The sequence below is a fragment of the Rousettus aegyptiacus genome, unplaced genomic scaffold (genome assembly GCF_014176215.1).
Source record: "Rousettus aegyptiacus isolate mRouAeg1 unplaced genomic scaffold, mRouAeg1.p scaffold_m13_p_1, whole genome shotgun sequence".
Taxonomy (NCBI): Eukaryota; Metazoa; Chordata; class Mammalia; order Chiroptera; family Pteropodidae; genus Rousettus; species Rousettus aegyptiacus.
In genome coordinates, this window is record NW_023416284.1 from 111,389,830 (window position 1) to 111,414,885 (window position 25,056).

A 25,056-nucleotide genomic window follows, 5' to 3' on the forward strand; every position below is an offset into this window, starting at 1 on the left:
CGCCAAGCAATTCTCAGAGGTAATTAACAGTGTGAGAGTCACCAAAATAAACATATGTCCAAATAACATCTGACAAAATAGAGTATTGAGAAAAGAGGAAAAACCTTCGGATAAGCATAATCAGTACAGTTAAGGGGAGTTACAAAAAGAATGTTATGGTTATAAAAATGAATAAAGTAGAAATTTGGGACATTAAATGTTCATTGAAATTAAAACTACAATAGAGGAACTGGATGTAAAATAGGCACAACTACAGAGCATATTTGTGAGCTGGGAAATTAACCTGGGAATTTTCCGAAAATTTCACAAAAATTTTTTTAAAAGGTTGGAACATATAGCACAATAAAATAAACCTATAAAAATAAGAAAAAGGAAATTAATTCAGATAAAAACTAATGAATGTAAAAACCAAGAGAAACAAAACCTGTTTAAAAAAAAAATGAATGAAATAAACAAGACTTGGGAATACTTCATCGAGAAAAAGAGAATATGGAAATAAATTTTATTAAACATTGAAAGAAGATATAAATACAGATTCAGGGGAGATTAAACTGTGTGAGAAATTCTGTACAATTTTTTGCCAATGCATTTAAAAATCTACACAAAATGGATGACTTTTTAGAATTGAAACTCGCTGATATTGACTCAAGAAGAAACAGAAATTGTGCAAAGACCAATAACCAATTGAAGAAATAAAAATATGGGTAATGATTTACTCCAAATTGATCTTTGAACTAAATGCAATTCCTACCTAAGACTTGATACACTGAGTCTCTAAAGTTTATATAAAAGTAAAGAATCCCAAGAATAGCCTGGATACTTTTTGTAAAGGATAACAAGAAAGAAAACATTTCTTGCGAGTTCTCAAAGCATATCATAGCTATAACAATCTAAGCAAATTTACATTAGTACAAATACAGAGTTAAAAAACAGTTCTATGAATATTTGTGAGAATTTAGTATTTAAATTTAGAGGTGAAATGATGAACTATTCAATAAATTATGTTGGAATAGCAAGGAGGGTTATATGCATATTTACTGAATTAATTTAGGATAGATTAAAGAGCTAAATGAATTTTACTTTTAAAAAAAACTCTGAAAGCATTAGAAAAACTAAGAGTTTTCTTTTAATAATGATCTGGTGATGAGGAAGACTTCTTAGGTAAGACACAAAATTTAGAACTTATAAAATGTTAGAGAGGCAACATGGACCTCATGCAAATTAATTTTTTTTTCTGATGGTAAATCCCCTAAACATGGTTTTAAAAAGCTAACATAAAAATATTTGTTGCTTTATTTATAGCCAAATATTTACCATTATGATATTTCAAGCACTACCAAAATTCTGTCAGAAATCATCCCATTAGAAAAAATGGCCCTACCAAGTCTCCTTTACTATGTTATTTTCCTCCAGAGTACCAGACATACTTACATATGTTACTTATGTGCATTTTAGTGTTTCCCTTCTCCCTATGAGAATGTAAATTCCAAGACTGCAATAATTTGGTTTCTGTGTTGGTCAATTTTGCATCTTCAGTTCCTAAGGTATCATAATGGTTCATAGGCAGTTCATAGAACCCAGATACAAATAGTCAATGGCATGTGATTCTCTTTGAGAATCCAGGAAGAGCAAATTAAAACAAGTTCTAAATTTTTGTTTATTATGTAGGCAAAAAGGAAAAGGGTTTTAATGGTATTGGAAGATATGGGAAATAAGTTTTCTTCGTGGAATTTTAAACAGAAGGGCACTTTTAGAAAGCAATTTGAAATTATTTATTGACATTTAAAATGCATAAACTTTTTGTCCATGAAATTTTACTTCTACGAACTATTTCTAAAAAATACTTGTACATTTGCATAAGCTATCTGAGCAAGTATGTGTTACAAATCTGTCAGTTCATATGAAGTAGATATGTATGTATTAATATAGAAAGATCTAAAAACCTTTTAATAACTTTAGTTATAAAAGATAGTTATGGTTTTATCTCTACATAAATATATAATTTATAAACATAAAACTACAAAAGGATGAGACCAATAGGATGGATACACACCAAACTTTTATTAGCACTTAGTCTGGGTAGAGGATAGAAGTGGAGGATTTTAAAACTCTGTATCTTTCTGTACGCTAAAATAAGAATGATTTCCTGTTTTACCTGTGTAGTTAAATGTGTATATGTATTATTAGTGGTTTACTCTAAGAGGTGATAGCAGAGTTTTCTCAGAGCTTATTAAGAAATATCTTTTTTTCTTTTGAACTAAAATTATAAACACTATAGACATTTTGAAAAACAAAACAAATAAAATGTGTAATCTTTCTAACTACCGCTTTTATGTAGCTTATTTATATTTGTGAATATCTTTTCAAGATTATTTCTAATGCATGTAATATTCATGTTGTCACGATTATAATATATTTGATTTCAAGTCCTTAAAATCTTGCATTATGTAGATTATAGGCTTCATAATTATCATTTATGCTATTTTAATATTCTCTAAAACTGGCTAGTCACTGATTTTAGGTAGGTTTTTAAACGTGCTCAGTGGAACTAGAAAAGGATTAATGAATTATTTGTTGAGTTAACTTTGGCTAGTTTAAGCCAATAACCCTTCAAAGACAGAAGAAAGCTTATGAATCTCCAAGCAGTCAGTTCTAACAGTAAGAGGAGAGTATGCTTTAAAATAGTTTTTCTCAGAATATGTTCTGAGGACCACTAGTCTTGGATAATTCAGATCAAATATTTTGAAAACAGAAAAACTTTAAAAACTATAGCTTTCCTGTAGTAGTTGACGAATTCTATTAAAGTTCTAGGGAAAAAGTCATAGATCTCTATCATGGCTAAGAAAAGATTTTCCTTGATGTATTTAACAATTTTATTTCTATTTAATAATTTTATTAGTCTTCTGTTGCTTTGTAACAAACTGTTTCAAATTTTAGCAGCTTAAAAGAACAAAAAAAAATCTCACAATTTCTCTGGGTCAAGAAATTGAGGGTAGCGTAGCTGTATTGTTTCTGAGTAGGAGCCTAATGGGTTTGCAGTCAAGACATTGGCTGAATGCCTTCTTTAGAGAAATGTCTCTTCAGATCCTCTGCCCATTTTTTGATTGGATTATTTATATTTTTGTTATTGAGTTGTATGACATCCTTGTGCATTTGGATATCAACTGCTAATCAGATACATCACTTGCAAATATTTTCTCCCATTCAGTATGTTGTCTTTTTATTTTGTTGATGGTTTCCTTCACTGTACAGAAGACATACAGATGGCCAACAGACATATGAAAAGATTCTCAATATTACTAATCATCGGGGAAATGCAAATCAAAACCACAATGAAATAGCACCTTATACCAGTCAGAATGGCGATTATCAAAAAGTCAATAAATAAAAAGTGATGGCGAGGCTGTAGAGAAATGGGAATCCTCCTCACTGTTGGTGAGACTGGAAATTGGTGCAGCCACTATGGAAAACTGTATGGGGATTTCTCAAGAAACTAAAAATAGAACAACTATACAACCCAGCAATTCCACTTCTGAGTACTTGTTCGAAGAAAACAAAGACTAATTTGAAAAGATATATGTACCCCTATGTTCACTGTAGCATTATTTACAGTAGCCAAGATATATAATCAACCTAGGTGTCCATCGATAGATAAATGGATAAAGAAGATGATTATGTATGTATGTATGTATGTATGTATGTATGTATGTATGTATGGAATGGAATATTACTCAGAAATAAAGAAGAATGAAATCCTGCCATTTGCGACAACATGGATGGACCTAGAGGGTATTGTGCTAAGTGAAGTAAGTCAGAGAAAGGCAATGATGTGTAATTTCACTTAAATGTGGAATTTTTAAAAACCAAAAGAAACAAACAAAAGAAAATAAAAACAGACTCTTAGAACAAAGAATAAGCTGATGGTTGCCAGAGGGGAGATGGTTGGAGGGGTGGGTGAAAAGGTGAAAGGGAATATTGTCAATAATAGTGTAATAACTTTGTATGGTGATATATGGTTTTGAGACTTAGTGTGGTGATCACGTTGTAAGATAAATAAATGTTGAATCACTATGTTCTACACCTGAAACCAACATAAAATTGTATGCCAACTATATTTTAATTTAAAACAGGATGTTTTCTGTGGCTTCAGTTGCCTAAAAGCTTCCTGGCCCTAGAGGATACTTCCAACTTGGCTCACCCACTTACCAGCCTGAGGTCTATGTTCCTTACCATGCAGAGCTCTCCAGAGGGCTACTTGAACGTCTTCATGACATGGCAGCTGGCTTCTCCCAGAACAATTGATCTGAGAGAGAGGAAGGAGGAATGCAATCCTTTTTTTCTCCTAATGCCTTTTATGACCTTGTTTAAGAAGTTATACATTAATAAAAACAAGTCACTAAGTACAACCTGTACTCAGGGGGAGAGGACCTAATTTCTAGTTTTTGAAGAGAAGAGCCCCAAAGAATTTGTGGGCATATTTTGAAAAACTACAGTAGCAGAATCCTTTCTCATCCTTTAATATACCTGTTAGCATCCTGAGAATTACTTTGGGAATACATGACAATAGGGTTTTAACCCTGAAGAACGTGCCTTATGTCACCTCTCTGAGGGAGAGAATAGGAAAAACTGACTAGTTCTGTTTTAAGTATTTGCATGGTAACTGCATTTCTCATCTTTTTAAGAACAATATATTTTAAATAATGTATAAATGTGTCACCTATGATACCTTTTCAAATGAAGTAAAGTACAAATCAAAACAATCAATGACATGTAAATCCTGTAAAAAAATCAAGCAATTGCTGATGAGACGTGTTATTGTATCTTGGACTGCTCTCTAATATTCACTCATTTTTCTTTTCATCCATCTATTCATCCATCCATCCACCCCTCCATCTATCCAACCATTCATTATGAACCTGTTTTCCAGAACTTATTGTTCACCAGACTTTTCTGTATCGTGGTATACAAAGTCTAGTGAAGAGAAACCTCCACCCACCTCTTGAAAAATATCAGTCTCGTGGAAGGAGACATACATAGAACTATTTTTCAAGAAAAAGGCTAAAATATAAACCTTCTCAGAGATAAGACAAAAGGATGAGATAACTAATTATTCTTGGGGACTATCTAATTTGATACCAAATCAACTGGGTCTATAGGTATGGGTATATGATTAGATACATGAACATACATAACCTTTAGCCTGTCAGAGTCATATGCAAGAACTAGAAAGAAGCTAAAAGAAATCTTGAAGATTTTCTATGCATTTTGTTTTTCGAAGTTTGCTAGAGAGAAAGCCTGTAACATATGGTTGCTATCTGTATAGGCTTTATTTATTTATTTTTTTTAGGACCAACCCAAGTCTTATTCTAAGACTGGGGTTAAAAGAAGAGCATAAAATCTTATATAATGGCTTTTTGTTGGGGGAGAGAATGAGGTCTGTTAGAATAAATACAGGCTTTAGCATCATTTTTTAATAAGCTCAGTATTGCTGTCTGGGTGACACTAAGTATTTAAATTCTGTAAGCCTCAATTTTCTCAACTGTAAAGTGGGAATAATCAGATCAACTTCCAGCATTGTTGTGGGAGAGTAAATAAAATATTATCTCTAAATGCTTACTTTATTACAAACGTGTTAAGCACTTCATACACATCATTTTTAAAATCCTATTAACTTGTAACAGACTGAGGCCAGAAGATTAGGACCTTTCTGAAGTCATTGGCCAATAGTAAATCAACCCAGCATTCAGACTCAGGTGTGCCTAACTGTCCTGCAATTAGTGCCTTCTCTAGCAGTTTAAGTGATACAGTGTCATGCCCATAAATTTTTTTTTTCCCTGTTACATTGGTAAATGTCCATATGGGTTTAATCTTTCAAAAGTGTTCTAGATGTAAAGTCTTTCAAAAGTGTTTTAGATCTAGGAATTTGTCAAATGGGTCATATTCTTTTTTAAAAAATCATATTTAGCTATGATAATCAGGAAAAATGATTATGTCCCTATTACCAGCATCCAAGACAAGTTCCAAGGAGAGTTTCAATTATAGAGAAGGGAAAAGAGGACTTTTTGCTGTGTTCTTTCAGTAATCTCTTAGAGACCTATTTTGGCTGTTACCTTTCCATAGTCACTTATCTCTGCACTTTTTCATTTATACCACTGTTTCATGAACCCCTTGGGAATGCTGCAAAATAACATAGAATATAGGACAATATTTGATACATATTGGGGCTCAATGAGTGTCATTTGATTAAATAATTGATTAAATGAATTCATGGAAGGATGGATAAATACAGAAAGAATTGATGAGATGCAGGGTGGGCATGAGGTTGAAGGATGATTCTGACATCATAAGCCAGACCTATTATGGAAATGCATTAATATTCCTCAACTCACTGCTTATGGAGCTCTCAGAGTGAGCAGAATAGCACTCAACATCACTGTGTCTTGCAGACCAGGACAGCCCATGTATGGTCCAACAGAGCACCTCTGAATAGGAAAGTCACGTGTTCCTGTCACCCGCCAGTGCTCAGGACTTTCCATTCTTTACATTTTTATGGATTCAAATGTTACAGGTACCACCACCACATTATCTCCTCCCCACAGGTAAAGCAGTCTAATGCAATCTAAAGTATAGCTTTTTATTTGTTTACTGTTTCTCTTTACAGTTTCCTCTTCTAGAATGTAATGGTCATGAGGACAGGAACCTTGTTTGACTTATTTTCTGCTGTAAACTCTCTTCCTAAAATGGTGTCTGGCATCTAATAGTTGCTCAAGAAATTTTTCTTAGCTGTTTAGTGAGTGAATATTTATGTTTGGTAACATTTAATTTTACAACAGCTCTTTGCCAAAACTTAATAGAATCATAGAATGTTTGAGACCTTGGGACTCAACCTAGTGAGTCCATTTCATTCATTTCTCAAATAAGGCAGCTGTGGCCCAGAGAGATTACATTAGTTGTAGAAAATCATATACCATTTATTACAGCATTTGACTGAGGAATCAGGTCTCATGTCTGTCAGACAAAGGCATTTCTGACTCATCCACATTTCTTCCTACTTTTCTTACACCCACTCTTTACTATTATCTTTCTACAGTCACTATAATCTTGCTTTCTTTAGCTGTAAGAAACCCTTAGTGTTTATTCGTTGGTATACATAACTCTAAATAAAGGTGTTCTTTGCATCTGGTCAGTATTCTGCTAGATAATGCAAATTTGTGTCTCAAAGAACTAGAGGAAAGCTATCACTATGAATATCAACTGCCATCGGAAGATGTACCAGAAAAACCCATGGCATAAACTCTTCCCTTAAACTTGCAAACATATAGACAGCATTATTTGAGCTTTTTCTACTCAAGCATTTTACCACATGATATGTTGAGTCATCTCTCCATTTGCTGGATTAACCGGCCTACCTCATGGCTGTTTCATCATCTTGAACAACAACAAAAAAAAACCAAAGTCAATTTATACACCCATTTATTTTGATTCAGGTCAGAAGGATTTTAACCCAGAAGTGATGCTTGACACCTTAAGATACATTACTTCATTTGCTTTTTTCAACAGTACCATTAGCCCCATTTTAGACGAGAGAATGAGGGTCCCAAATGATGACTTGCCCACAATGACATATTAAGTGCAAAGTCAGAGTTGAGGCCAGTTTGCTGTGTTTGCTTACTGAACATGTTGTGACCTCTCTTTCCTGTAGTCACCCATGCCTGTGGGGATGGTGGGTGGGAAGCATAGGCATCACTATCAATTCTGGTGATAAACAATCAGGCTGACTCAGCTGTTAATTTACCCGCCACTATGATTACCAGAATAGATTTACAATCTACTACTTTTCTCAACTTCATTGGTAAGGATAACAATGCTTCCAAAGATTCCTAACGTGACAATTCACAAGACAAGGGAATTTTATTTTTACTTCTTCTGATTAAATATAATGGCTGAATCTGTGGAATGATAATAGTCTCATCTTTTGCAGTGACTTTCTGTTTGGTCTTTCAGGGTAGGATGTAAATTATAATGATCATTAATGACAATCTGGGCTACATCTAGACAAAAAGAATAGTGAGATGAGGTCCACTTAGTCTACTAATATTTTCACTGTAGTTGGGGGCATCATCATGAGCATCAGATTTTCTTTTTTCAAAGAGTACAATGAAGTTTTTGCTTTGTTTTAAAATCATGACTTGGAATTTTGTATTAGTGTTAAAATGTCAGGCTCCAGAGGCAGTGTGACCTTGGTTTTAAACTTAGGTCTGTGACATGCAAGCTAATAAACTTTAGCAAGTTAACCTGAAGGAACCTAAGTTTTCTCATCTTCAAAATGGAAATAACAACGACAACAACAACAATAATATATTTCATATGCTTAATATCAAGATTAAATGAATTACTGCAGATAACAGTACATGGCTCATTGTAAACATTAAGTATATATTAATATTTGATGAACTTTACCTAGCAAAGAGTCTGCTGGCCTTTCTTCTTTACTCATATTGGAGCAATTATAGGTAGATCTCATTCAAAATTTAAAACATGAAAAATCAGAACTAAAAACTAATTAAGTAATAAGCAACATTGCCGCTTTTTCATACTTTGTCTACTCCCATACTCAAAGTCAGATACCCTCTTCTTTTTCTTTGGGAATCACTGAATCCCTTGATGTTATTGATTGATAATAGCCTGGACACATTACCTAACAAAAAAGGAATTGGATAAATGGCCTAAATCTGTTCATCTTAGTTGTTTTATCTCTGCAAGCATTTATAATGTCAGTTGGATAAGTTCAAAGTTGACCAATCCATTAAAGTCTATGAAAAAGACATTTAGGGCTGTTCCAAGTATATTATAAAGTACAACAATCATTTTTTTCCTCCAAATGTCACTTTTTATTTCTGTTAAGAGACAGAATCCTGAGTTGGATAAATTATGGTTCTGTCTAAAAATGGCATTTGCTTCCTGAAAGGAGTTGACTATAGACAAATGTTTATGTTCCTGTGTCCCCTGAACTATTCGGCAGCAGAAACATTGAGTATTAATGGATAGTATGAAAGTGAGAATTGTAGGTGCAAAATATTTATGAGCTAAGAATGTGACCAAGCTTATTGTTTGCTTTAAAATGCTCTAAAGCCTTCCTGGAAGATTAGGACATATGATTATATTATAACACTATTGTAGTATTTCATGTTGAACTCAATGGCCACGTGTGTTGGTTTGAAGGAAGGATTATTAATGCATGGTTAGCTGGAAAAATGGAATATGATGATCTTAGAGTAAAAATGTTTTAACAGCATCTTAGTTATGAGATGAAAAAATGTTTAAAATGCTATTGCATTCTAAACTATTCATAGCCTAAACTATTTTTGTAATATTTGTAGATGATTGAGTGATTTAATTAATTTGACTCATATGCTAGAATGGATCCTTGGCATTTGCTAAGGCCAAATATGAATGATAAGCTTATATATATTAAACATGTATATTTCCTTTAGCTTGATCCGAACAATCCTGCTGAGAGGCATATTAATGAGATGTCTGAGGCTCACTGGAGTCAAATGTTTTACAAAGTTTGGTTAGACTATTGATCCCAGGTATATAGTAGACCAGCTCCCTGCATTCACCATTGGAACTTTCCTCCGTCTTTTCTCAACTTAAATGGAGAAAATTTTTAAACATTCAAGAGAAATCTATTTTATTAAGCTAGATTCAAACCTACGAAAACAATCAATGTCACAATGACTGTTCTATTATCAGGCACAAGTTATTTCATTGAGTAAGCTAGCTGTCAGGTTTTTTTTTTTTTTTTTAATGTATGCAGAAAATAGGAAGAAGATGACAACCAAAACTTTATGCCAGTTGAGGCCAATTTCAAAACAAGAAAAATGAGAATGTAGATACAGATGTGAAGCAATTATTTTCACCGAAAATAATTGGACGATTGGAATTTAAAAATATATATGTATGACATCTATTTAGATATATATATATACAAGTGTTGAGTTTTGTCTTAAACTTAGAAACAGTAAAACTAATCCCATACCACATTTTAAACTGTAGTCTCTCTACAGGTCTGTACACCTTGAATTTAAAAACCGATCCATGAAAAAATGGACTAATTTCAGCCTTCTCAATGACCAGTGTGGCTGTCTGCATATATTCTGGGTGTTGATTTTTGAAGTAGAGCTGTGCTTTCATCCAGGTTATCTATTTCTTTGTCTCAGCCATCATCTTATTTTTGATGATCTTCTTTCTAAAACACTACTTATTATTAAAGTAATTACCTCTGAATATTTTTCTTGCATCAGTGCTTTATAACATTCCAATATCTAACAAACCACATTTATTTTAATATGTTAGACAGCCAGACTATGTGATTAGAATTAAATATTAAAAATACAAATTAAGAAGAATGTTAATTTATTTTGTTCTGAAAGCTTATTAACTGAAGAAGTCTCTTATTTTTTATCTATTTTGAGTATCTAGTGTCAGCAATATCATGTTCATAGCACACCTCATTAAGTAAAGCAATTTAACAACAAAACTGTATCCAAATGAATGCTAATAACTTATAGAAGTACAAATAAAATTGAATTTGTATGAAGAAGTGTTTGTCTATGTCTAGACACTAGATAATCATTAATTTCCACATATTTCCTAAAAATTATTAGAAAATTTTATTGTTTTGCCCAACCTTTTGATTTCCAAGAATCCTACATGATTAAAGTTAAAAATTAAGCCATAAATCTTAACTTCTCCAAATTGTCATTTTTTAAAGAAAATTTAGCACTATTTTAAATCAATTTGCATTTATTTCTTTTTTCTTTCGAAGATTCTCATTAAGTTTCATATCGAATTGTGAGTTTTCAAAATTAAGAAGGAATTTGAACGTGAGTAGAAAGTCACAATAGTGAGTAATGATGTTCTTTTAGCAATTATAATATTTTTGAAGGCAAATATTTCCTATAGATGCTCCTGAATCAAATCAATCAACAAATTTTGACTCCACTACTTGTGAGACACTATTTTGAACCCAGTAGCCTCAGAGGCTGTACCTTTGGGAAACAACTTTCTCTTATACGGTGGTCATCTAGTTACCTAGAAGTTCTAGGATTCAGTCTGCCTTTATACATGGAACTTTTTTTAAGACACATGCTTAATGTGGCCAGTTTTCAAGGAATAAGATGGTTTTTAAAGGAATTTTGAAAATATTTTAATTTTCACCTGACATTTTTCTGTTAAACAATTACTGATCTTAATGTGGATAAGCCTTTTGAGGTATACCTAGCCACTCAAAAAGTTGCAGCTTTTTTAGTAGACATTTGCTGACATCTGTATAACTGATCATAATTTTTTTTCACCTGTCTAGTTCTTTCTCTAATGCCTTAATTAATTTATTTGTTTATATTTTTATTCATCTATTGTTGGTCTTTCCAACTAGAACATAACCTGTATCAGGACAGAGTTTTTTGTCTGTTTTGTTTTATGCTATTTCATTTTCAGTAGCGCATTTAACCTAACATTGTCTCTGTCCTTAGGAACTTGGTCTTTTTTTTCCTTTTTTTTTATAATGGTGAAGAGTAAGTGAGCTAAATTTTGTTAATTTACTCTTTTAGAAATATTGAAAGTTTAATCAAAGTCAGTCATTTTGCATTTAGACTTCCAGTCTCTTTAATATGAAATTATTTGTGCAAAGTTTGTTTTAAGAATCAAAAATATAATAATTATGAATCACTTAGAAAAATGCTTGCCACAGTCATTCTATCATTCTATTCTGTCCTCCAGACTTCACATATAGCCTTTTTCTTTGCCCGATTTTTTAAATTAAAAAAAAAAATTAAAAATAACTGTATAGTTATATGATTTGAAAGTCAAAATTGTGTTAAAATTTATACCTTGAGAAGTTTGCTTCTATTCTCATGTCTTTTACTCATTCCTTCTTACCTGCTTTGGAAATTACTTTTTTTAATTTTCATTTATTCTACTAATGACTATAGAACATTATTCTACCAAATGACTTATTTCATTAGTAATATTTAATAAATTTTAATTGAAAATTTTCCTATGTATATCTTGTACATTTAAGGCAGCAACTATTCTTACCAAAGTTCTTATGGTGAACTAGAGGTACATAGTTAGTAATTATAGTATTATAGTCTGTTACTGGAGAGGCACCATGGCTTCTGAAACCAGGCTGAATTCAGTTAACATTCTAGCTCTGCTACTTGTAAGATGTGTGGTTCTGTGAAGTTAGTTGGTGTTTCTGTGCTAAATTTTAGCATTGCAAAGTGGACACAATAAAACCTCTTAAAGATTAAATGAAATGTGGTAGTTATGGAGTTGTGATGCTTAGATCTCCCTTCAAGAGAAACTATCTCTTTCTAATAAGAGATAGCATGTTTCCTATTAGTGCAGAAACTGTAATGGTATCTCCCCTGCAAGGCAATAGAATTCCTTCCAGGAGTCGCCCTACTACCTCTCCTGGCTGCTAGGGTTAAATCTCAATATAACTTGGCTGGAGACAAGCTGAGCCTTATAATGGAGGAAAAAGAATATATTCAAAGGAACTACAAAAAGGAGTTAGCACATGCTAGCTGGATCCAAAGGAATGCCTCTAAGATTGGATTTTGAGTTTGCTTGACCAATTAGGCCAGAATGTAAATCTGAATATGCAACAATGCATTGAATTGGATTTCTTTTCTTGGAACATGGGATTTAAGACTATAGCATGGGAAATGATGGAGGACAGGCATGTAGACTTGCAAGGAATTGTGGGGATGGTTAGTGATGTCTCTAGGGTCAAAATAGATAGCAGTCTATAAGGGAGCTGCTTAACATTTACACACAGAGGAAAGTAAATGTGAAATCATTAGTCTGAAGGAAGTCACCTTTATAAAAGGCATGATCACTTACTCAGTCCCTGGACCTGAACAAATTTTCTGATATGAAACCCACTTACTAAGGAGATGGGCATTCAAACAAGAAGGATACTGCAACAATAGAGCAAATATAGACCGTAAAGTTTCCTCTAGTCTTTGTGGTAGATTTTATGGTGTAGTAGATGTCAGTGGTGGGTAATGATGCAGTGTAGAGTTTATAAGACCTAGTGGGAAAAATTACAACATAGGTCTCTGGGTTTCTGGAGCAAGACTATGCTGTCTGTAGCAGAGACGTATATGCATTCTGAGGAACCACCCCTACTGTATTACTGAGCCCTGGAACAGACAGAACAAAACCCTTGTCCGTGGGGTAACAAATGAGCATGCATTCAGAACTATTCATTATAAATTGGGCTCTTTTGGAACTGCCAAGTCATAAAGTTGAACAGGCTCATCAGCATTCCATCATAAAATGGAAATAGTATATCCTGGATCCTGGATGAACCAGAAGAGGACCAGAGGGCATGAGCCTAACACATAAGCATGTTACCCATCACAGTTGCATCAGTGCTCCTCTATCAGTTTACACCTATAGCCTGATGAATGGGGGTTCCATATGACCAGATGAAGAAGGAAAAAAGTCTGAGTTGGGCTTATGGATAGGTCAGTTTGATACGTGGATGTAAGCAGAAAATCGATGTTGGCTAAATTATTGTAACACTCAGGAGAGGCTTAGAAATTCAATGGAGAGTGAAATCCTTCCCAATGAGTGGGGCTGCAAGCAGTGCACATGGTTTCTGCTTTCTGGGGAAGGAAGAAAGGCCCGAGGTAAAAATATATGCAGACTCTCAAGCAGAAACCAATGGCCTAGGACTGGAAAAGAACAGGATTAGAGTAAGGAAGATACGGTTGTCTGGAGTAGAAACATGTGGAAAGACATATGGGAGAGACACAGAGTTTGAAGAGTTTTGTATTATAAGTCCGTGCCAGCCGGAAATCATCTCCTACTGCAAAATTACTGAATAACTAGACAAAAATATTTGGCTTTAGCTTGCCTTTGTCATTGATTACCCCAGAACTGCCATAATGGGCACATGAACAGAGCGGTCATATAGCAAAGATAGGAGTTATACATTGGTCCGATAGCATGGATTCCCAATTACCAAGACAGCTACTGCCACTTTTGAAGGTTCAGTCTTTCTGCAACAGATACCAAGTGAACACTTGTTAACAATTCATTTACACTGGGTTTGCCCTATTGAAAGAGTCAGGAGTTCACCCTCACAGGGATACTTATTATGAATATGGATACACTTACTGGTTTCACTTTCCTTCCCACAGAGCTTTAGTCAGCACCACTATTTAGAAGTATACTAAAAGTTTGATCCATAGGCATTGAATCCCTTATAACATCATCCAACAGGGAAACCAATTCAGAACAAAGTCAGTATAGTAATGGACCAATAACCACAGGATCCACAGATTGAATCACATACTACACCATTTAGAGGCAGCTGGCATCACAGAATGCTGGAATAAACTCCTAATGGAGTACTAGCTTGATGGCAATACTGTGCAAAGATGGGTTGCCATACTTCAGGATGTATTACATGCACTAAGTCATAGGTCTAAATAGGAAAACTATATGGGCTGAAGAACCAGGAGGTAGAAAAAAAGTAATGCCACTTACCATTTACTATAACTCCCAATGACCCACTGTGGGACTTTTCAAATAAAGGGAGCATTAATAACGCTGACCTCATCATTTTTGAATTTGTCTCATAAGAATGAAGTACTCAAGTAACTGCTATGTCAATTTTGGTTTTACATATTTTTAATCACATTTTATTGTTAGGGATCGTTTTATATGGTTGTAAAAGATATATTTTAGATATCTAGTGAAGAGAGAAGATGCAAAAAGAATGGTTTCTATTCAAGTTAATGTTAGTATCAGGCTAAGTGTTGATTTCTTTTGAAAAATATGCTATATGTGTTTGAGTTTCTTTCCCATGTGTATCCATTTGTCAAAGACTTGGCCCCCAACTGTAGCCCTTGCTGAGTAGCTATGAACACTGAACTATACCATATGACCTTTCACTTTGTGGTCAAAGTCACATCTGTAGTCCTATTTTCTCTTTCTATCTCCAGCTTGTTTCAGAATTTCAAGTCTGTTGCGAGATTTCACCTGAAAGATCCTAGACTTACTTCAAATTCATTCTGCTATGTAACAAAAAATTTGACTTTTGTCTCTGGTTTTGGGGAGGGATCCTCTAAATCTTTGGATTTCTCAAATGATAGGAATGTTTTTGTTATTTATGGTGGGTCTCTTGGGCCACACCTGAATTTATGCTAATGAGATGAGTCATGGAGTGCCTGCCTGTGGATAGCTTTTGCTAACAAAAGGAATCAGGATGGCAACTAACCCTGCCAGAGAGATCAGTCATATGATTAGTGGTTTAGGGCTTTGAATCCTGTGATATCAGCCTGGCCTTTGTGCAAGGGAAGGGACTGGCAATTGAGTTCAATTTCATAGCCAATGATTAGATCAATCGTGCTTCTGTATTGTAACTCCATGAAAATTCTGTACGATGATGCTTACTTCCTTCAGTTTTTTGGCCAGCGATACACATTGATATGCTGAGAGAGTGATACCCCTTAGGGACAAAGGAGCTTCATGTTTGAGAAGCTTCCAGATCTTTCCCTATATGTTTCTTCATTTGGCTGGTCTTGATTTTTTCCTTCATGATAAAACATTAGCTTTCCTGAATTCTGTGAATCGCTCTGAAGAATTATAAAACCTGAGAGAACCCCTAAATTTGTAGCCAGCTGGCCCTAAGTGTGGGTGTTCTGGGAACCCTAGAGCTCACGGCTGGTGTATGAAATGAGGGTACTCTTGTGGGGGACTGTGCCTTTAATCTGTGAAGTTTGACCTAACTTGGGTTGTTAGCATCAGAAATGCATTGCACTCTTTAAATCCTCAAGCAGAGCACAATCTCCTCTGATAGTCGACAGACTTATCTGCTAAACTTTCTATTTCTCTTCCCACATTATAAGCCATTCAGTTCAATTTCTTTTTCCTTCATAACAGCTCTCACATGCATCTCCTTCACTTCAATATGATTTAAACTGGTCTATCCTCATTGCAATCTACTCTGTATTATTCAGTCAAATTTATCTCCTTTACCCTCCCCTGAAGCTCAAATGCCTTTTTCAGAGATATGTTTAGTGCCCACTACAACATTTCTCAAATAGCAGACACTTATTTATATGTCGAATAAATGTCTCCCTGCAGTCTAAACTCCATAGCTCCAAGGACCCCACAAGTGGGTCCCTACACATCTCTTCAATTCCATAAATGGATCCTTTTTCCAACTCAGTTACTTTACTTATTGTTCCCAAACAATATGGGTCCAACTTCATTCCATTGAACAAACTGCATGTCTGAAATGCTTCATTTTCCTTTCTACTTGTCTAAGCTCCACCTCTGCTAGCCTTCTTGGACTTCTCCATTCCTCAAGGATTGCTCTCATTTACGAATTCTCTTAGCACATATTGTATGCATATTGTATGTATTGTGTTCAGTTCATTTGGTTCTTAGTCTAGACCACCAGGGATTTTTGCTTACCTTTTTTTATAATTTCAGATTCTTTTGAAAACTGTGTCATGGTGTTTTGAAAACAGGCAAATGCAGTATAATTTTTTTGTGAGCTCAAGGACTAGTAGGTAAAAAGTACATAAGCTTTTCAGTTTTTATATAGATTTTCTTTTATTCTGTATAATCAGCACAAGCAGTCAAGTCTGATATGTAAAAACAACAAAGATGGGAAAATAGCTTAGCTACTAATTCTGAAGCTGTTCTAATCAACCCAACAATTTTGTGTCTTTGAAATCATAGAGGTAATATTGTCCTTACTGTCCTACTTATAGCCAGAATTACAGAGAAAATAGAAGTCATTTGTGGTTCTTCAACAAGGCATGTGTGATTTTTTTCACTTATGTATTGTTATCTAAACTTTTCTCATCTGAATGTCCAAAGTCAACAAAAGTTCACATTTCCCACCAGGAAACCAAGTGAAAAATGCATTTACAAACATAATACAGCAGTTCTCACTGTTTCCAAACAGGAAAGGAACCATGCCTCAAGCATCATTTAAGCAATACAGCATTTCAAGGCAGCTTTGCAGTCCTTTATTTAGTATATCTGCTTACACTACTTGCATGCCCAATATATAATTGAGAACTAAATATTGACATGACTTAAGTTTTTTATTTTGTGGCAAAGAGAAGAAAAACAAGACTCCAGTCTCACTAATCAGGAAAGATACACCATTCAGCATTCATTTAATAGAGACATGCCTTGGGAAGAATTGACCTTTCTGTGAGAAAACACAACCTTTAAAAAAAAATCAAATCCTAGAAGTGACTTCTGGGAGTTTACTAAGGCTTTTGGGCAAATAGGCTCTGGGGCATTAGGTCTACATTTGTTTTAAAGAAGTTTATATGTTCTTAAACTGACTGATCAATAATAATACTAGGATGTTATAGAGCTGAATTTTCAAGTACAGCACATCTAATCTGTGAATAAAGATGAATGTGTTTGAAAATGAAGATAAAGGGAATACTGAAAACTTACTTCTCTGGAAAGTCTTATCCAATAAATTTCAAATTTCCTTGTAGGATTCTACATTATTTTTACTTACTGTCAATGGAAATACATTTTTACAGATCTTGCTTTGTCAAATATAATCTTGTAGTAGTTCCGTATCTCTACACCTGAGTTAATGGTTTCTCTCACATAGTATTTTCAACCATTTACAGGTTTGTGGGTCAATACACATTTAAAAACACTCAGTAGGAAATTTTAAAATTAGCTCCTATTAACTCAAAGTAATAGCGAAACTATATACTGATATAATGGTCTATAAAATGAGATGGTGATTGAAAAGTTCCATTATTTTTATTGTCTTATTCCTGTCTCTTGATTTAGTTGTTAAGCATTATTGAGCTAGCAAGAAATCAGGGTAGTAGAAAGAAATATAAACATGCAAGTATTTTAGATGCTTGTTTATTTTCAAATTTTACAGATGTATGATAGGGTCTGGTTACTGAAGCTCATACTTGGATTGAAATTGATTTCAAGAATGAAAGAGCGAAAATATAGATGAATGACTGCTTTCTGGTGAAGGTCCCCAGCTCCAGCTACTGGAGGCTCCAATGTCTTCCGTGGTGATAAGATTATCTTTGGAGGAATGTACCTAAAACCAAACCAGTGGTACATAATTGAATTAAGAAAGGCTTCTTGGGAAATTTCTCAGGTGCAATAAAAGGTTGTATTATGGCAACAGTGTGGTATATGCTTACAAAGCAGAGTAAGTTTTGAATTTATGCCTGAAATGAGGAAGCATTGAACAGATACCAATGGACTGGTTTTTCTGTCTTCAGAGTCCTCAGACATTGGGCCAGAGAAGAGAGTGACCAGGAGACGGTGGCAAGAGATGTGAGTAGGGAACGAAGAACTGGGGCTCTATACATGGAGGACATAAACTGTTTCAAATAATGATATTATGGAATTCGATGCATGTTTCTAGGGGCCATGTTGAGTGCTGAAGCCATATGTCAGAATTTCGGAATTCTGCATATACTGCCTATTTCTTTCTTGACTGTAGCTTTTTAGGCTCCTTAGTGAGAGGCAGCATTGCTAGAAACAAGTTCTTTTAAGTTTCACATTGGGAGCCCCAAGACACATCTCTCCCTTTCTTTGATGAATATCTGACTATTTCCAAAGAAGTTAAATTCAATCCAAGTTTAGGAGGTAGAAGAAAGACAAAGCTAGAAAAAGAGAGAAAGGCATCATTTTACCTAGAAGAGACACATCAGTAAGTTTCTGGCATTAGAGACACAATCCCTAATTCAGGAAATGTCGATTTAATAATCATTTTTGAGCATTTCCTACATACCGATTCTTTGGTAGGATTTGGAACTATAAAGATTAGTAGGACATGTTTCTCCCCACAAGAAACTTATATCCTAATACAGAATGCAAACAAATAAGCAAAAAATGACAACACAGTATGTTCCATTCTCTGATGGATATGCCAGAGGTACTCTGGGAAGGAAGGGGTACCTAACTGACATTAGGGACAAGTGGGAAGATTCAGAAAGTATTTTCAAAAAAGTGGTGGCTGAGACAAATTTAAATATCAAATATATGTGCTTGTGACTGTGTACAGGGCTGTCTATTGATTTGTGGCAAATAATATATCAGCGCTATCAAAAATGAGTTAGTATTGGCCCTGAATGTCAAACTGGAGAATTTTGTTTGATAGAAATAGAAGATTATTTAAGATTTTAAACTGGGAATAATATGGCAGAAATGCATTGAAGGCTTTTTATCAGTAGGGCAATTGGGTGAGAGGAGATTGGAGGCAGAGAGGTAAGCTAGTAATTTGTTTTCATCAAAAACTTAAGTATGAGGCTATGAAGACTTGAATCTAGGATGATGGTTTTGGGGAAAGTTCAAATTGTCAAAATGTGAATCTGGATTCTGAGTTTGTCTCAGATGGTTTTTTTTTTTTTCCCCTCCTTAAAAGTGGTCATTTGATTGAAACTAGAGAAGAGAAGAAAGCCGTAAATCATTCAACAAGAGTACCCAACTAATAACTCTTTCGAAGACTATGAAACTCTCTTGAGATGTAATTACAGGATTTGAAAGAGACATGGAAATAGAGGTAAAACTAGAAGGTAATAGGTGGTTCCAAGATGAAGCTTTTAGTGCCCACTTACATGCCCATTTATTCCTTTAACAGTTCCACTTTCCTTTTTTTTTTTTTTTTAGCATAAAATGATAAAATGTTCTAACAGAAAACAGGAATAACTATGTTGTGAAAAGATTGGCCAAATAATGTGAGTGTGGCCAATAAAAACTGGTGATTTAAAATAAACTTTAACATACCTAATAATGAGTAAATATTACTTTAATACCAAATGATCTTTGGAACAGAGTGTATTATGTGGCACTTAGGTAACATCTTAGTATGAGATGAGAATTAAGCTATCTTAAAATAATTTGTCATGATAAATGTCATAGAGAAAAGGAGAAAGAAAACATTTAATGACCACTTATGATATTCCAGACATTATGCTAGGCACTTTATTAGAACAAAAATATTTCTTGAATTTGAAAGTGTAAATGTTGTATTTTATCATTTTAGTTGAGAAGTTTAATGGAATGACATTAATTCATCCTAACAAATAAGGTTATAGCATAAACGATTTTGAAAAATAGTTTATAATCAAAAAAATAAATATTCAGATCAAATTTAAAACATTTAAGAAATTGACTGTGAATGGCATATTCTTGATTATACATATTTTCTACCTTTACTTGTATGTAGTTATATTTGTTGGTGCCTGTGCTCTAGGTTTAGTCCCTATGAGAATCGCAACTTTTCATCTTTTTGTTGGTTGAAGCTACTTTTTGACAGGGACATTTTTCTCAGGGATGGATCACCTCGAATTTATCACTGCCACCAGAAAATTAACAAATCAGATATCTTACTGATCTCAGTTTGCAATAATCATCTACAAATATGAAAGGCAGCGTGCAATTGCCAAATATAAGTGAAAATCAATATTCTCCTTTAAACATTCTAATTTATCTCTGAGTTATCTTTTTTGAAGTATTCATGATTTGAGGTAAAAAAAAAAATGAACTGTCTAAAAGCCTACTTAGAACAAAATAAATTACCCTTTGATATCCAATGCAGCAACCTAGTATTTGAGAAAAACAGAACTTCACAAAAGCTTAATATATTCAGTATTTGACAAAGTGTGACCCATTTACTGAAGCAGAAAACACCACAGGTTTTTCAGTGCTTCTTTTTTTTTTTCTTCCAAAAGCAGATAAATCATATTTACCAGCCAAAGAAAAGAAATACTTCTAGACTTATTTAGGGGAGAATTGGGAGAGAAACAGTAGAGGAAAAATACAACAATTTTGACTCAGAAAGATACTCCTAAAATAAAATGTGGTGGGTTTTGTAGGATATTGAACTGTTAAAAAAGTCACGTGTTCACGTTGCCATTTTTCATAGGCAACTTCTGAGATTTTTGTCAGGATTTTAAGTTTACTGGAAAAAGAATAAACACTTCAATACAAAATCCTTACTCTGACATGTACTCTAAGTGCTCATCTCTATGGTAGTATTTTTTACATTTTCTGCATGTACCAATTTTATTGTTTCCTCCATTAGACTGTCAGCTTCTTGTGAATGGGGATCTCTGTCTTCTACACTTCCATGTGCCAAGCCCCTTATACTACACTAAACACATAATAGATGGATCAACAGAAGCTTGCCAAATGTGAGAATAAGGAAAAAAAAAAAAAACAGAGCCCATGGTCAATTCATTATAAAAAGATCATATATTACTGTATAGATCGATAGATATATGTTTGTTTATCAAGTATTTAAAATTGACAAATTTGATCACTGATTACATTTATATATCTTATCCTTCTAAAAAGAAGTAAAACTCATTTACATCATTGCGTTTTATAAAATACCAAAAACATGTAATTGTAATTAATATCACTTTAAAAATTCTAAGTGATGAATATTATGTTGATAAGGTAGGAGAAAGCTTGAGAGATTTTTTTCTTAACCACATTTTTAGATTTCTTGGATCTTTTAGATTTTTTGAGATCCACACTTGAAGCTAAAGTCAGAAATGGAACTAAAATTTTGTTTTCTAACAATCTAGGTTTTTTGTCTTTCATTTAGCTCAATATAAATTTTAAGTTATGTAGAAGGATTACAGAGGCATTCAAACACAATTCCTTCATTCATTAACAGTCACTCCAAATGGCCTGAAAGAACAGATCAGATGTAGTTAGAATGAGTTGTGTCCAAATGCTGCAGACCAAATTAAGAAAAAAAAAAATTGGAATTAGCTTTTGGCACCCTTGAAAACCACTTATAGTCTAAAGCCACAGGGGCAGAAATGATCAATAATCATGGCTGTTCTGTTCATTCATTTCTTTTAATGACGACACGACTCACTAAAAGCATTCTTGCAGGACTGGAATGGATTCCAATTCTCTGGTGACTAACAGAAAGAGAGCTTTTGATAAAACGTGGAGGGAGTAGTACTGATCCCCACCATCTCCCGCCCCACCCTGCCTCATCATTACAAGTTGGTGCTGTTTAAGTTAGAAAGTATGTCATCTTGATAGAGACTGACAAGCAGTTGCTCAGCAACTATTAGCAAAGTTGTTCATAATCCTTAATGCATTTTATTTTGGATTAGATGATTCTTAATGCAATTTATTTTAAGAAAACATCCTAAAACTTTGAGTTTGTCTCAAATATGTAAAGTCTAGTGAATGTAGGAATAAAACACCCAAGAAGAAATGGGCACTGAGCTGGTTTAATCATTTTATTACTATTCAGTAGGACCATTTCCATTTCTGTAGTCACTGCCCTAGTTCAAGTGAGCATTAATTAATGTCCAATAAAGTGGCATTAATGCTGTAGATACTTATAAACTGCTTTTGATGAATGAACAACATCTGGATTACGGCAGCAGCCTCTTAACTTATCTCACTTATTCAAGTTTCTTCCAATTATTATCTATTATATATCTAACTGCCAGGGGAAAAAAACCTTCTCTTGAATTTCCACCAATATTTAATTCCCTTCTTATGAAACTAGAATTTGCTGATTTAATGAAATCAAAATTCTTATGCCTAAGATTAAATTTTGTGTCCCACCAATTTCCCTAGGTTTTTATTTCTTCCTAACCCATCAATCTCTTATTACTTTCACTGCATCTATACCTTCTAGAGTGCATTGTAATTTTTTGGTGTCATAATCTCAAAAATGTAAGTTTAAGAATTTCTAAAATAAATATACTAGCCTGATAGTAAAGGATAGAAGGTCTTTGTGATTTCAGAAAGTGCCCCTTTCTTGGATCTAAGTCATAAGTGACTTGGGCAAGACTGGAAGATGTGGGGGTGAGGGGGAGGTGACGACTTACTGGGACTTTTTTTCTCTTTTGACAGTTGCTTCCTCTTCTCCCTATTTTTAATTTCATATCGTTTGCACATGAGAGATTTTAATGTTCACAGGGATAGTAAATCTTTCCAGAGCAAATGAACAGTGTAGTTACTAATCAAGAACAAATTCACTAAGTATACATTTTAATTCTTCAGATGGGGTTTTCAGAGGTTCTAGTATTATAGTTGCATGTCACATGAAATTGAATTACGTCCTGTTCTAATTTTTCATGACACGAATGGGCTCTGAGGATAAGCTTAGATCAAAACTCTCAAGAGATGAGGAGACCTTCAGAAGTCTGTTTGTGTGATGAGAGTCTTCATGTGGATAAATATTAATTTTAGCGATCTTTATTCAGCAGACAAGTAGTGAACACTTTTTCTGTGTCGGCACTTGGAATTTAAATTGAATACTTTTCTGCAACAAAAATTCTTAAATTCTTAGTTTCCTACTTTCTATACAATTGGAGAGTGAGTTGTTTTTGAGAATAACACTGTCTTTGTTTTCACAGCTCTGCAATATCAGTTACAACTTTCCACTTCATGGAGTCATAGAATCTGGACATATTTGTCAGTCAGCTCCATCATGAAGTGTCAACCCCATTATGAGAAAGCAATTTCGACAACAATTTATGAGATCAAACATAGAAGCAAGTTATAGAGTTTACTTCACTTGTTTTTCCTTTCTAATCCCACATTAGAAAATACAGCTCCCGTAAGTATATCCTCCAGTCTATGCCAAATTATGTTCTTAACCGAATCCCGGACTTACAATACTTTCTTGTTTGTCCAAATCATTCTGCTCAGAACTGACATATTAACATTTCAAAATGATGCTTTATTTATTTCACCCTCATGTTCAAATGGCATTCCTACAAAACAACAACAACAACAACAACAACAACAACAACAACAAACAAACCATACTCTTTATTTTATAATCAAGGACCTCCATAATTGATTGCTTTTTACTTTATCAGTTTTTCTCTACTAACCACCTCCAGAGCACTGAATGCTACATGACTCTTGAATATAATTTATGCTCATACACTTAGCTTCCCATCATGTGTAGCCAATTTCTCACTATATTCTGTACTCTTGAAATGCTCTCTTCTCAATCTACTCATATTAGCCATCTTTCCCTCTATAGACTTTACTCGATTTCCCCAACTAGAAGTTATTTTCATTAGCAAGATGTGTATAGGACTTTCCATCTAATACAGTGGTTCAAAACTACAAATGATTTTTCACTCAGTTCTCAGGGAACAGTTGGTAATATCTGGAGATATCTTTGCTTGTCACAACTGGGAGGGTGCTATTGGCATCTAGTGGGTAGAGTCAAGGATGCTGCTAAAATCCTGCAATATACAAGAGGGCTCCTAACCACTAAGAATGATCTGATTCAAAATGTCAGTAGTGCTACTGTTAAAATAACCTAACTTAATCCAGTTAGAGACCTCTATTTCAATCCTGCCTGTAATTTTACTTCTATGTGTATGTGTTTAATCATCTGTACTAGAATGCAAGCCTTTAGAATACCAGGGTAACATCTTATGTACAATTTTTTCCCTCAAAAGTCTAGCACTAACTCTGCTATATATGGACACTCAAAAATATGTAAAACTCTATATAATATGGAATACCTGTATCACCATTTATTAAGGAATAGCATGCAAGAAGAAAATACTTGCCAATCAAGTAATATTATGTTCAATGTATACTTTCTTTGAAGGCCTTGATAATTCGGCTGTCATTTAGGATCTTTTAATAATGAAAATCAATTAGGATTATGCTGGTACAGAGAAAATGTATGGGTCTATATATGTATTTTGATAGACCAAAAAAAAAAAAAAAACCAAAAAACAAAGACAGACATGTAACACTATATTTCCATAGTAGATGAAAAATGAAGAGTCTGAGGTTTGCAAGGCTGGTATAGCTATCTTTAGTAGTCATCTTCTATCTCTCCTATGGTAGATTTGTTGTGTAGTGTGTGTTGGTTAAATCAGTATCTAGCTGTTGGGAAAAATAAAACATTAAATTATCTTGCCAACTTGCTATGAATATTTGAGAATGATTTCTATTGGAATACATAAAGTTTTTAAAGTTTCCTTGTGAAACAAA

General features: G+C 34.0%; 1 long non-coding RNA gene across 1 annotated transcript in view; it reads left to right on the forward strand.

Annotated features, from left to right (window-relative positions):
* Positions 1-23,909, forward strand: part of LOC107514709 — a 44,915-nt gene extending 21,006 nt beyond the window's left edge. The window contains exons 2-3 of the long non-coding RNA XR_001597852.2: positions 18,321-19,606; positions 23,445-23,909. This is a non-coding gene — a long non-coding RNA (uncharacterized LOC107514709). The remainder of the gene's footprint in view (positions 1-18,320; positions 19,607-23,444) is intronic.
* The last annotated feature ends 1,147 nt before the right edge of the window (positions 23,910-25,056 follow it).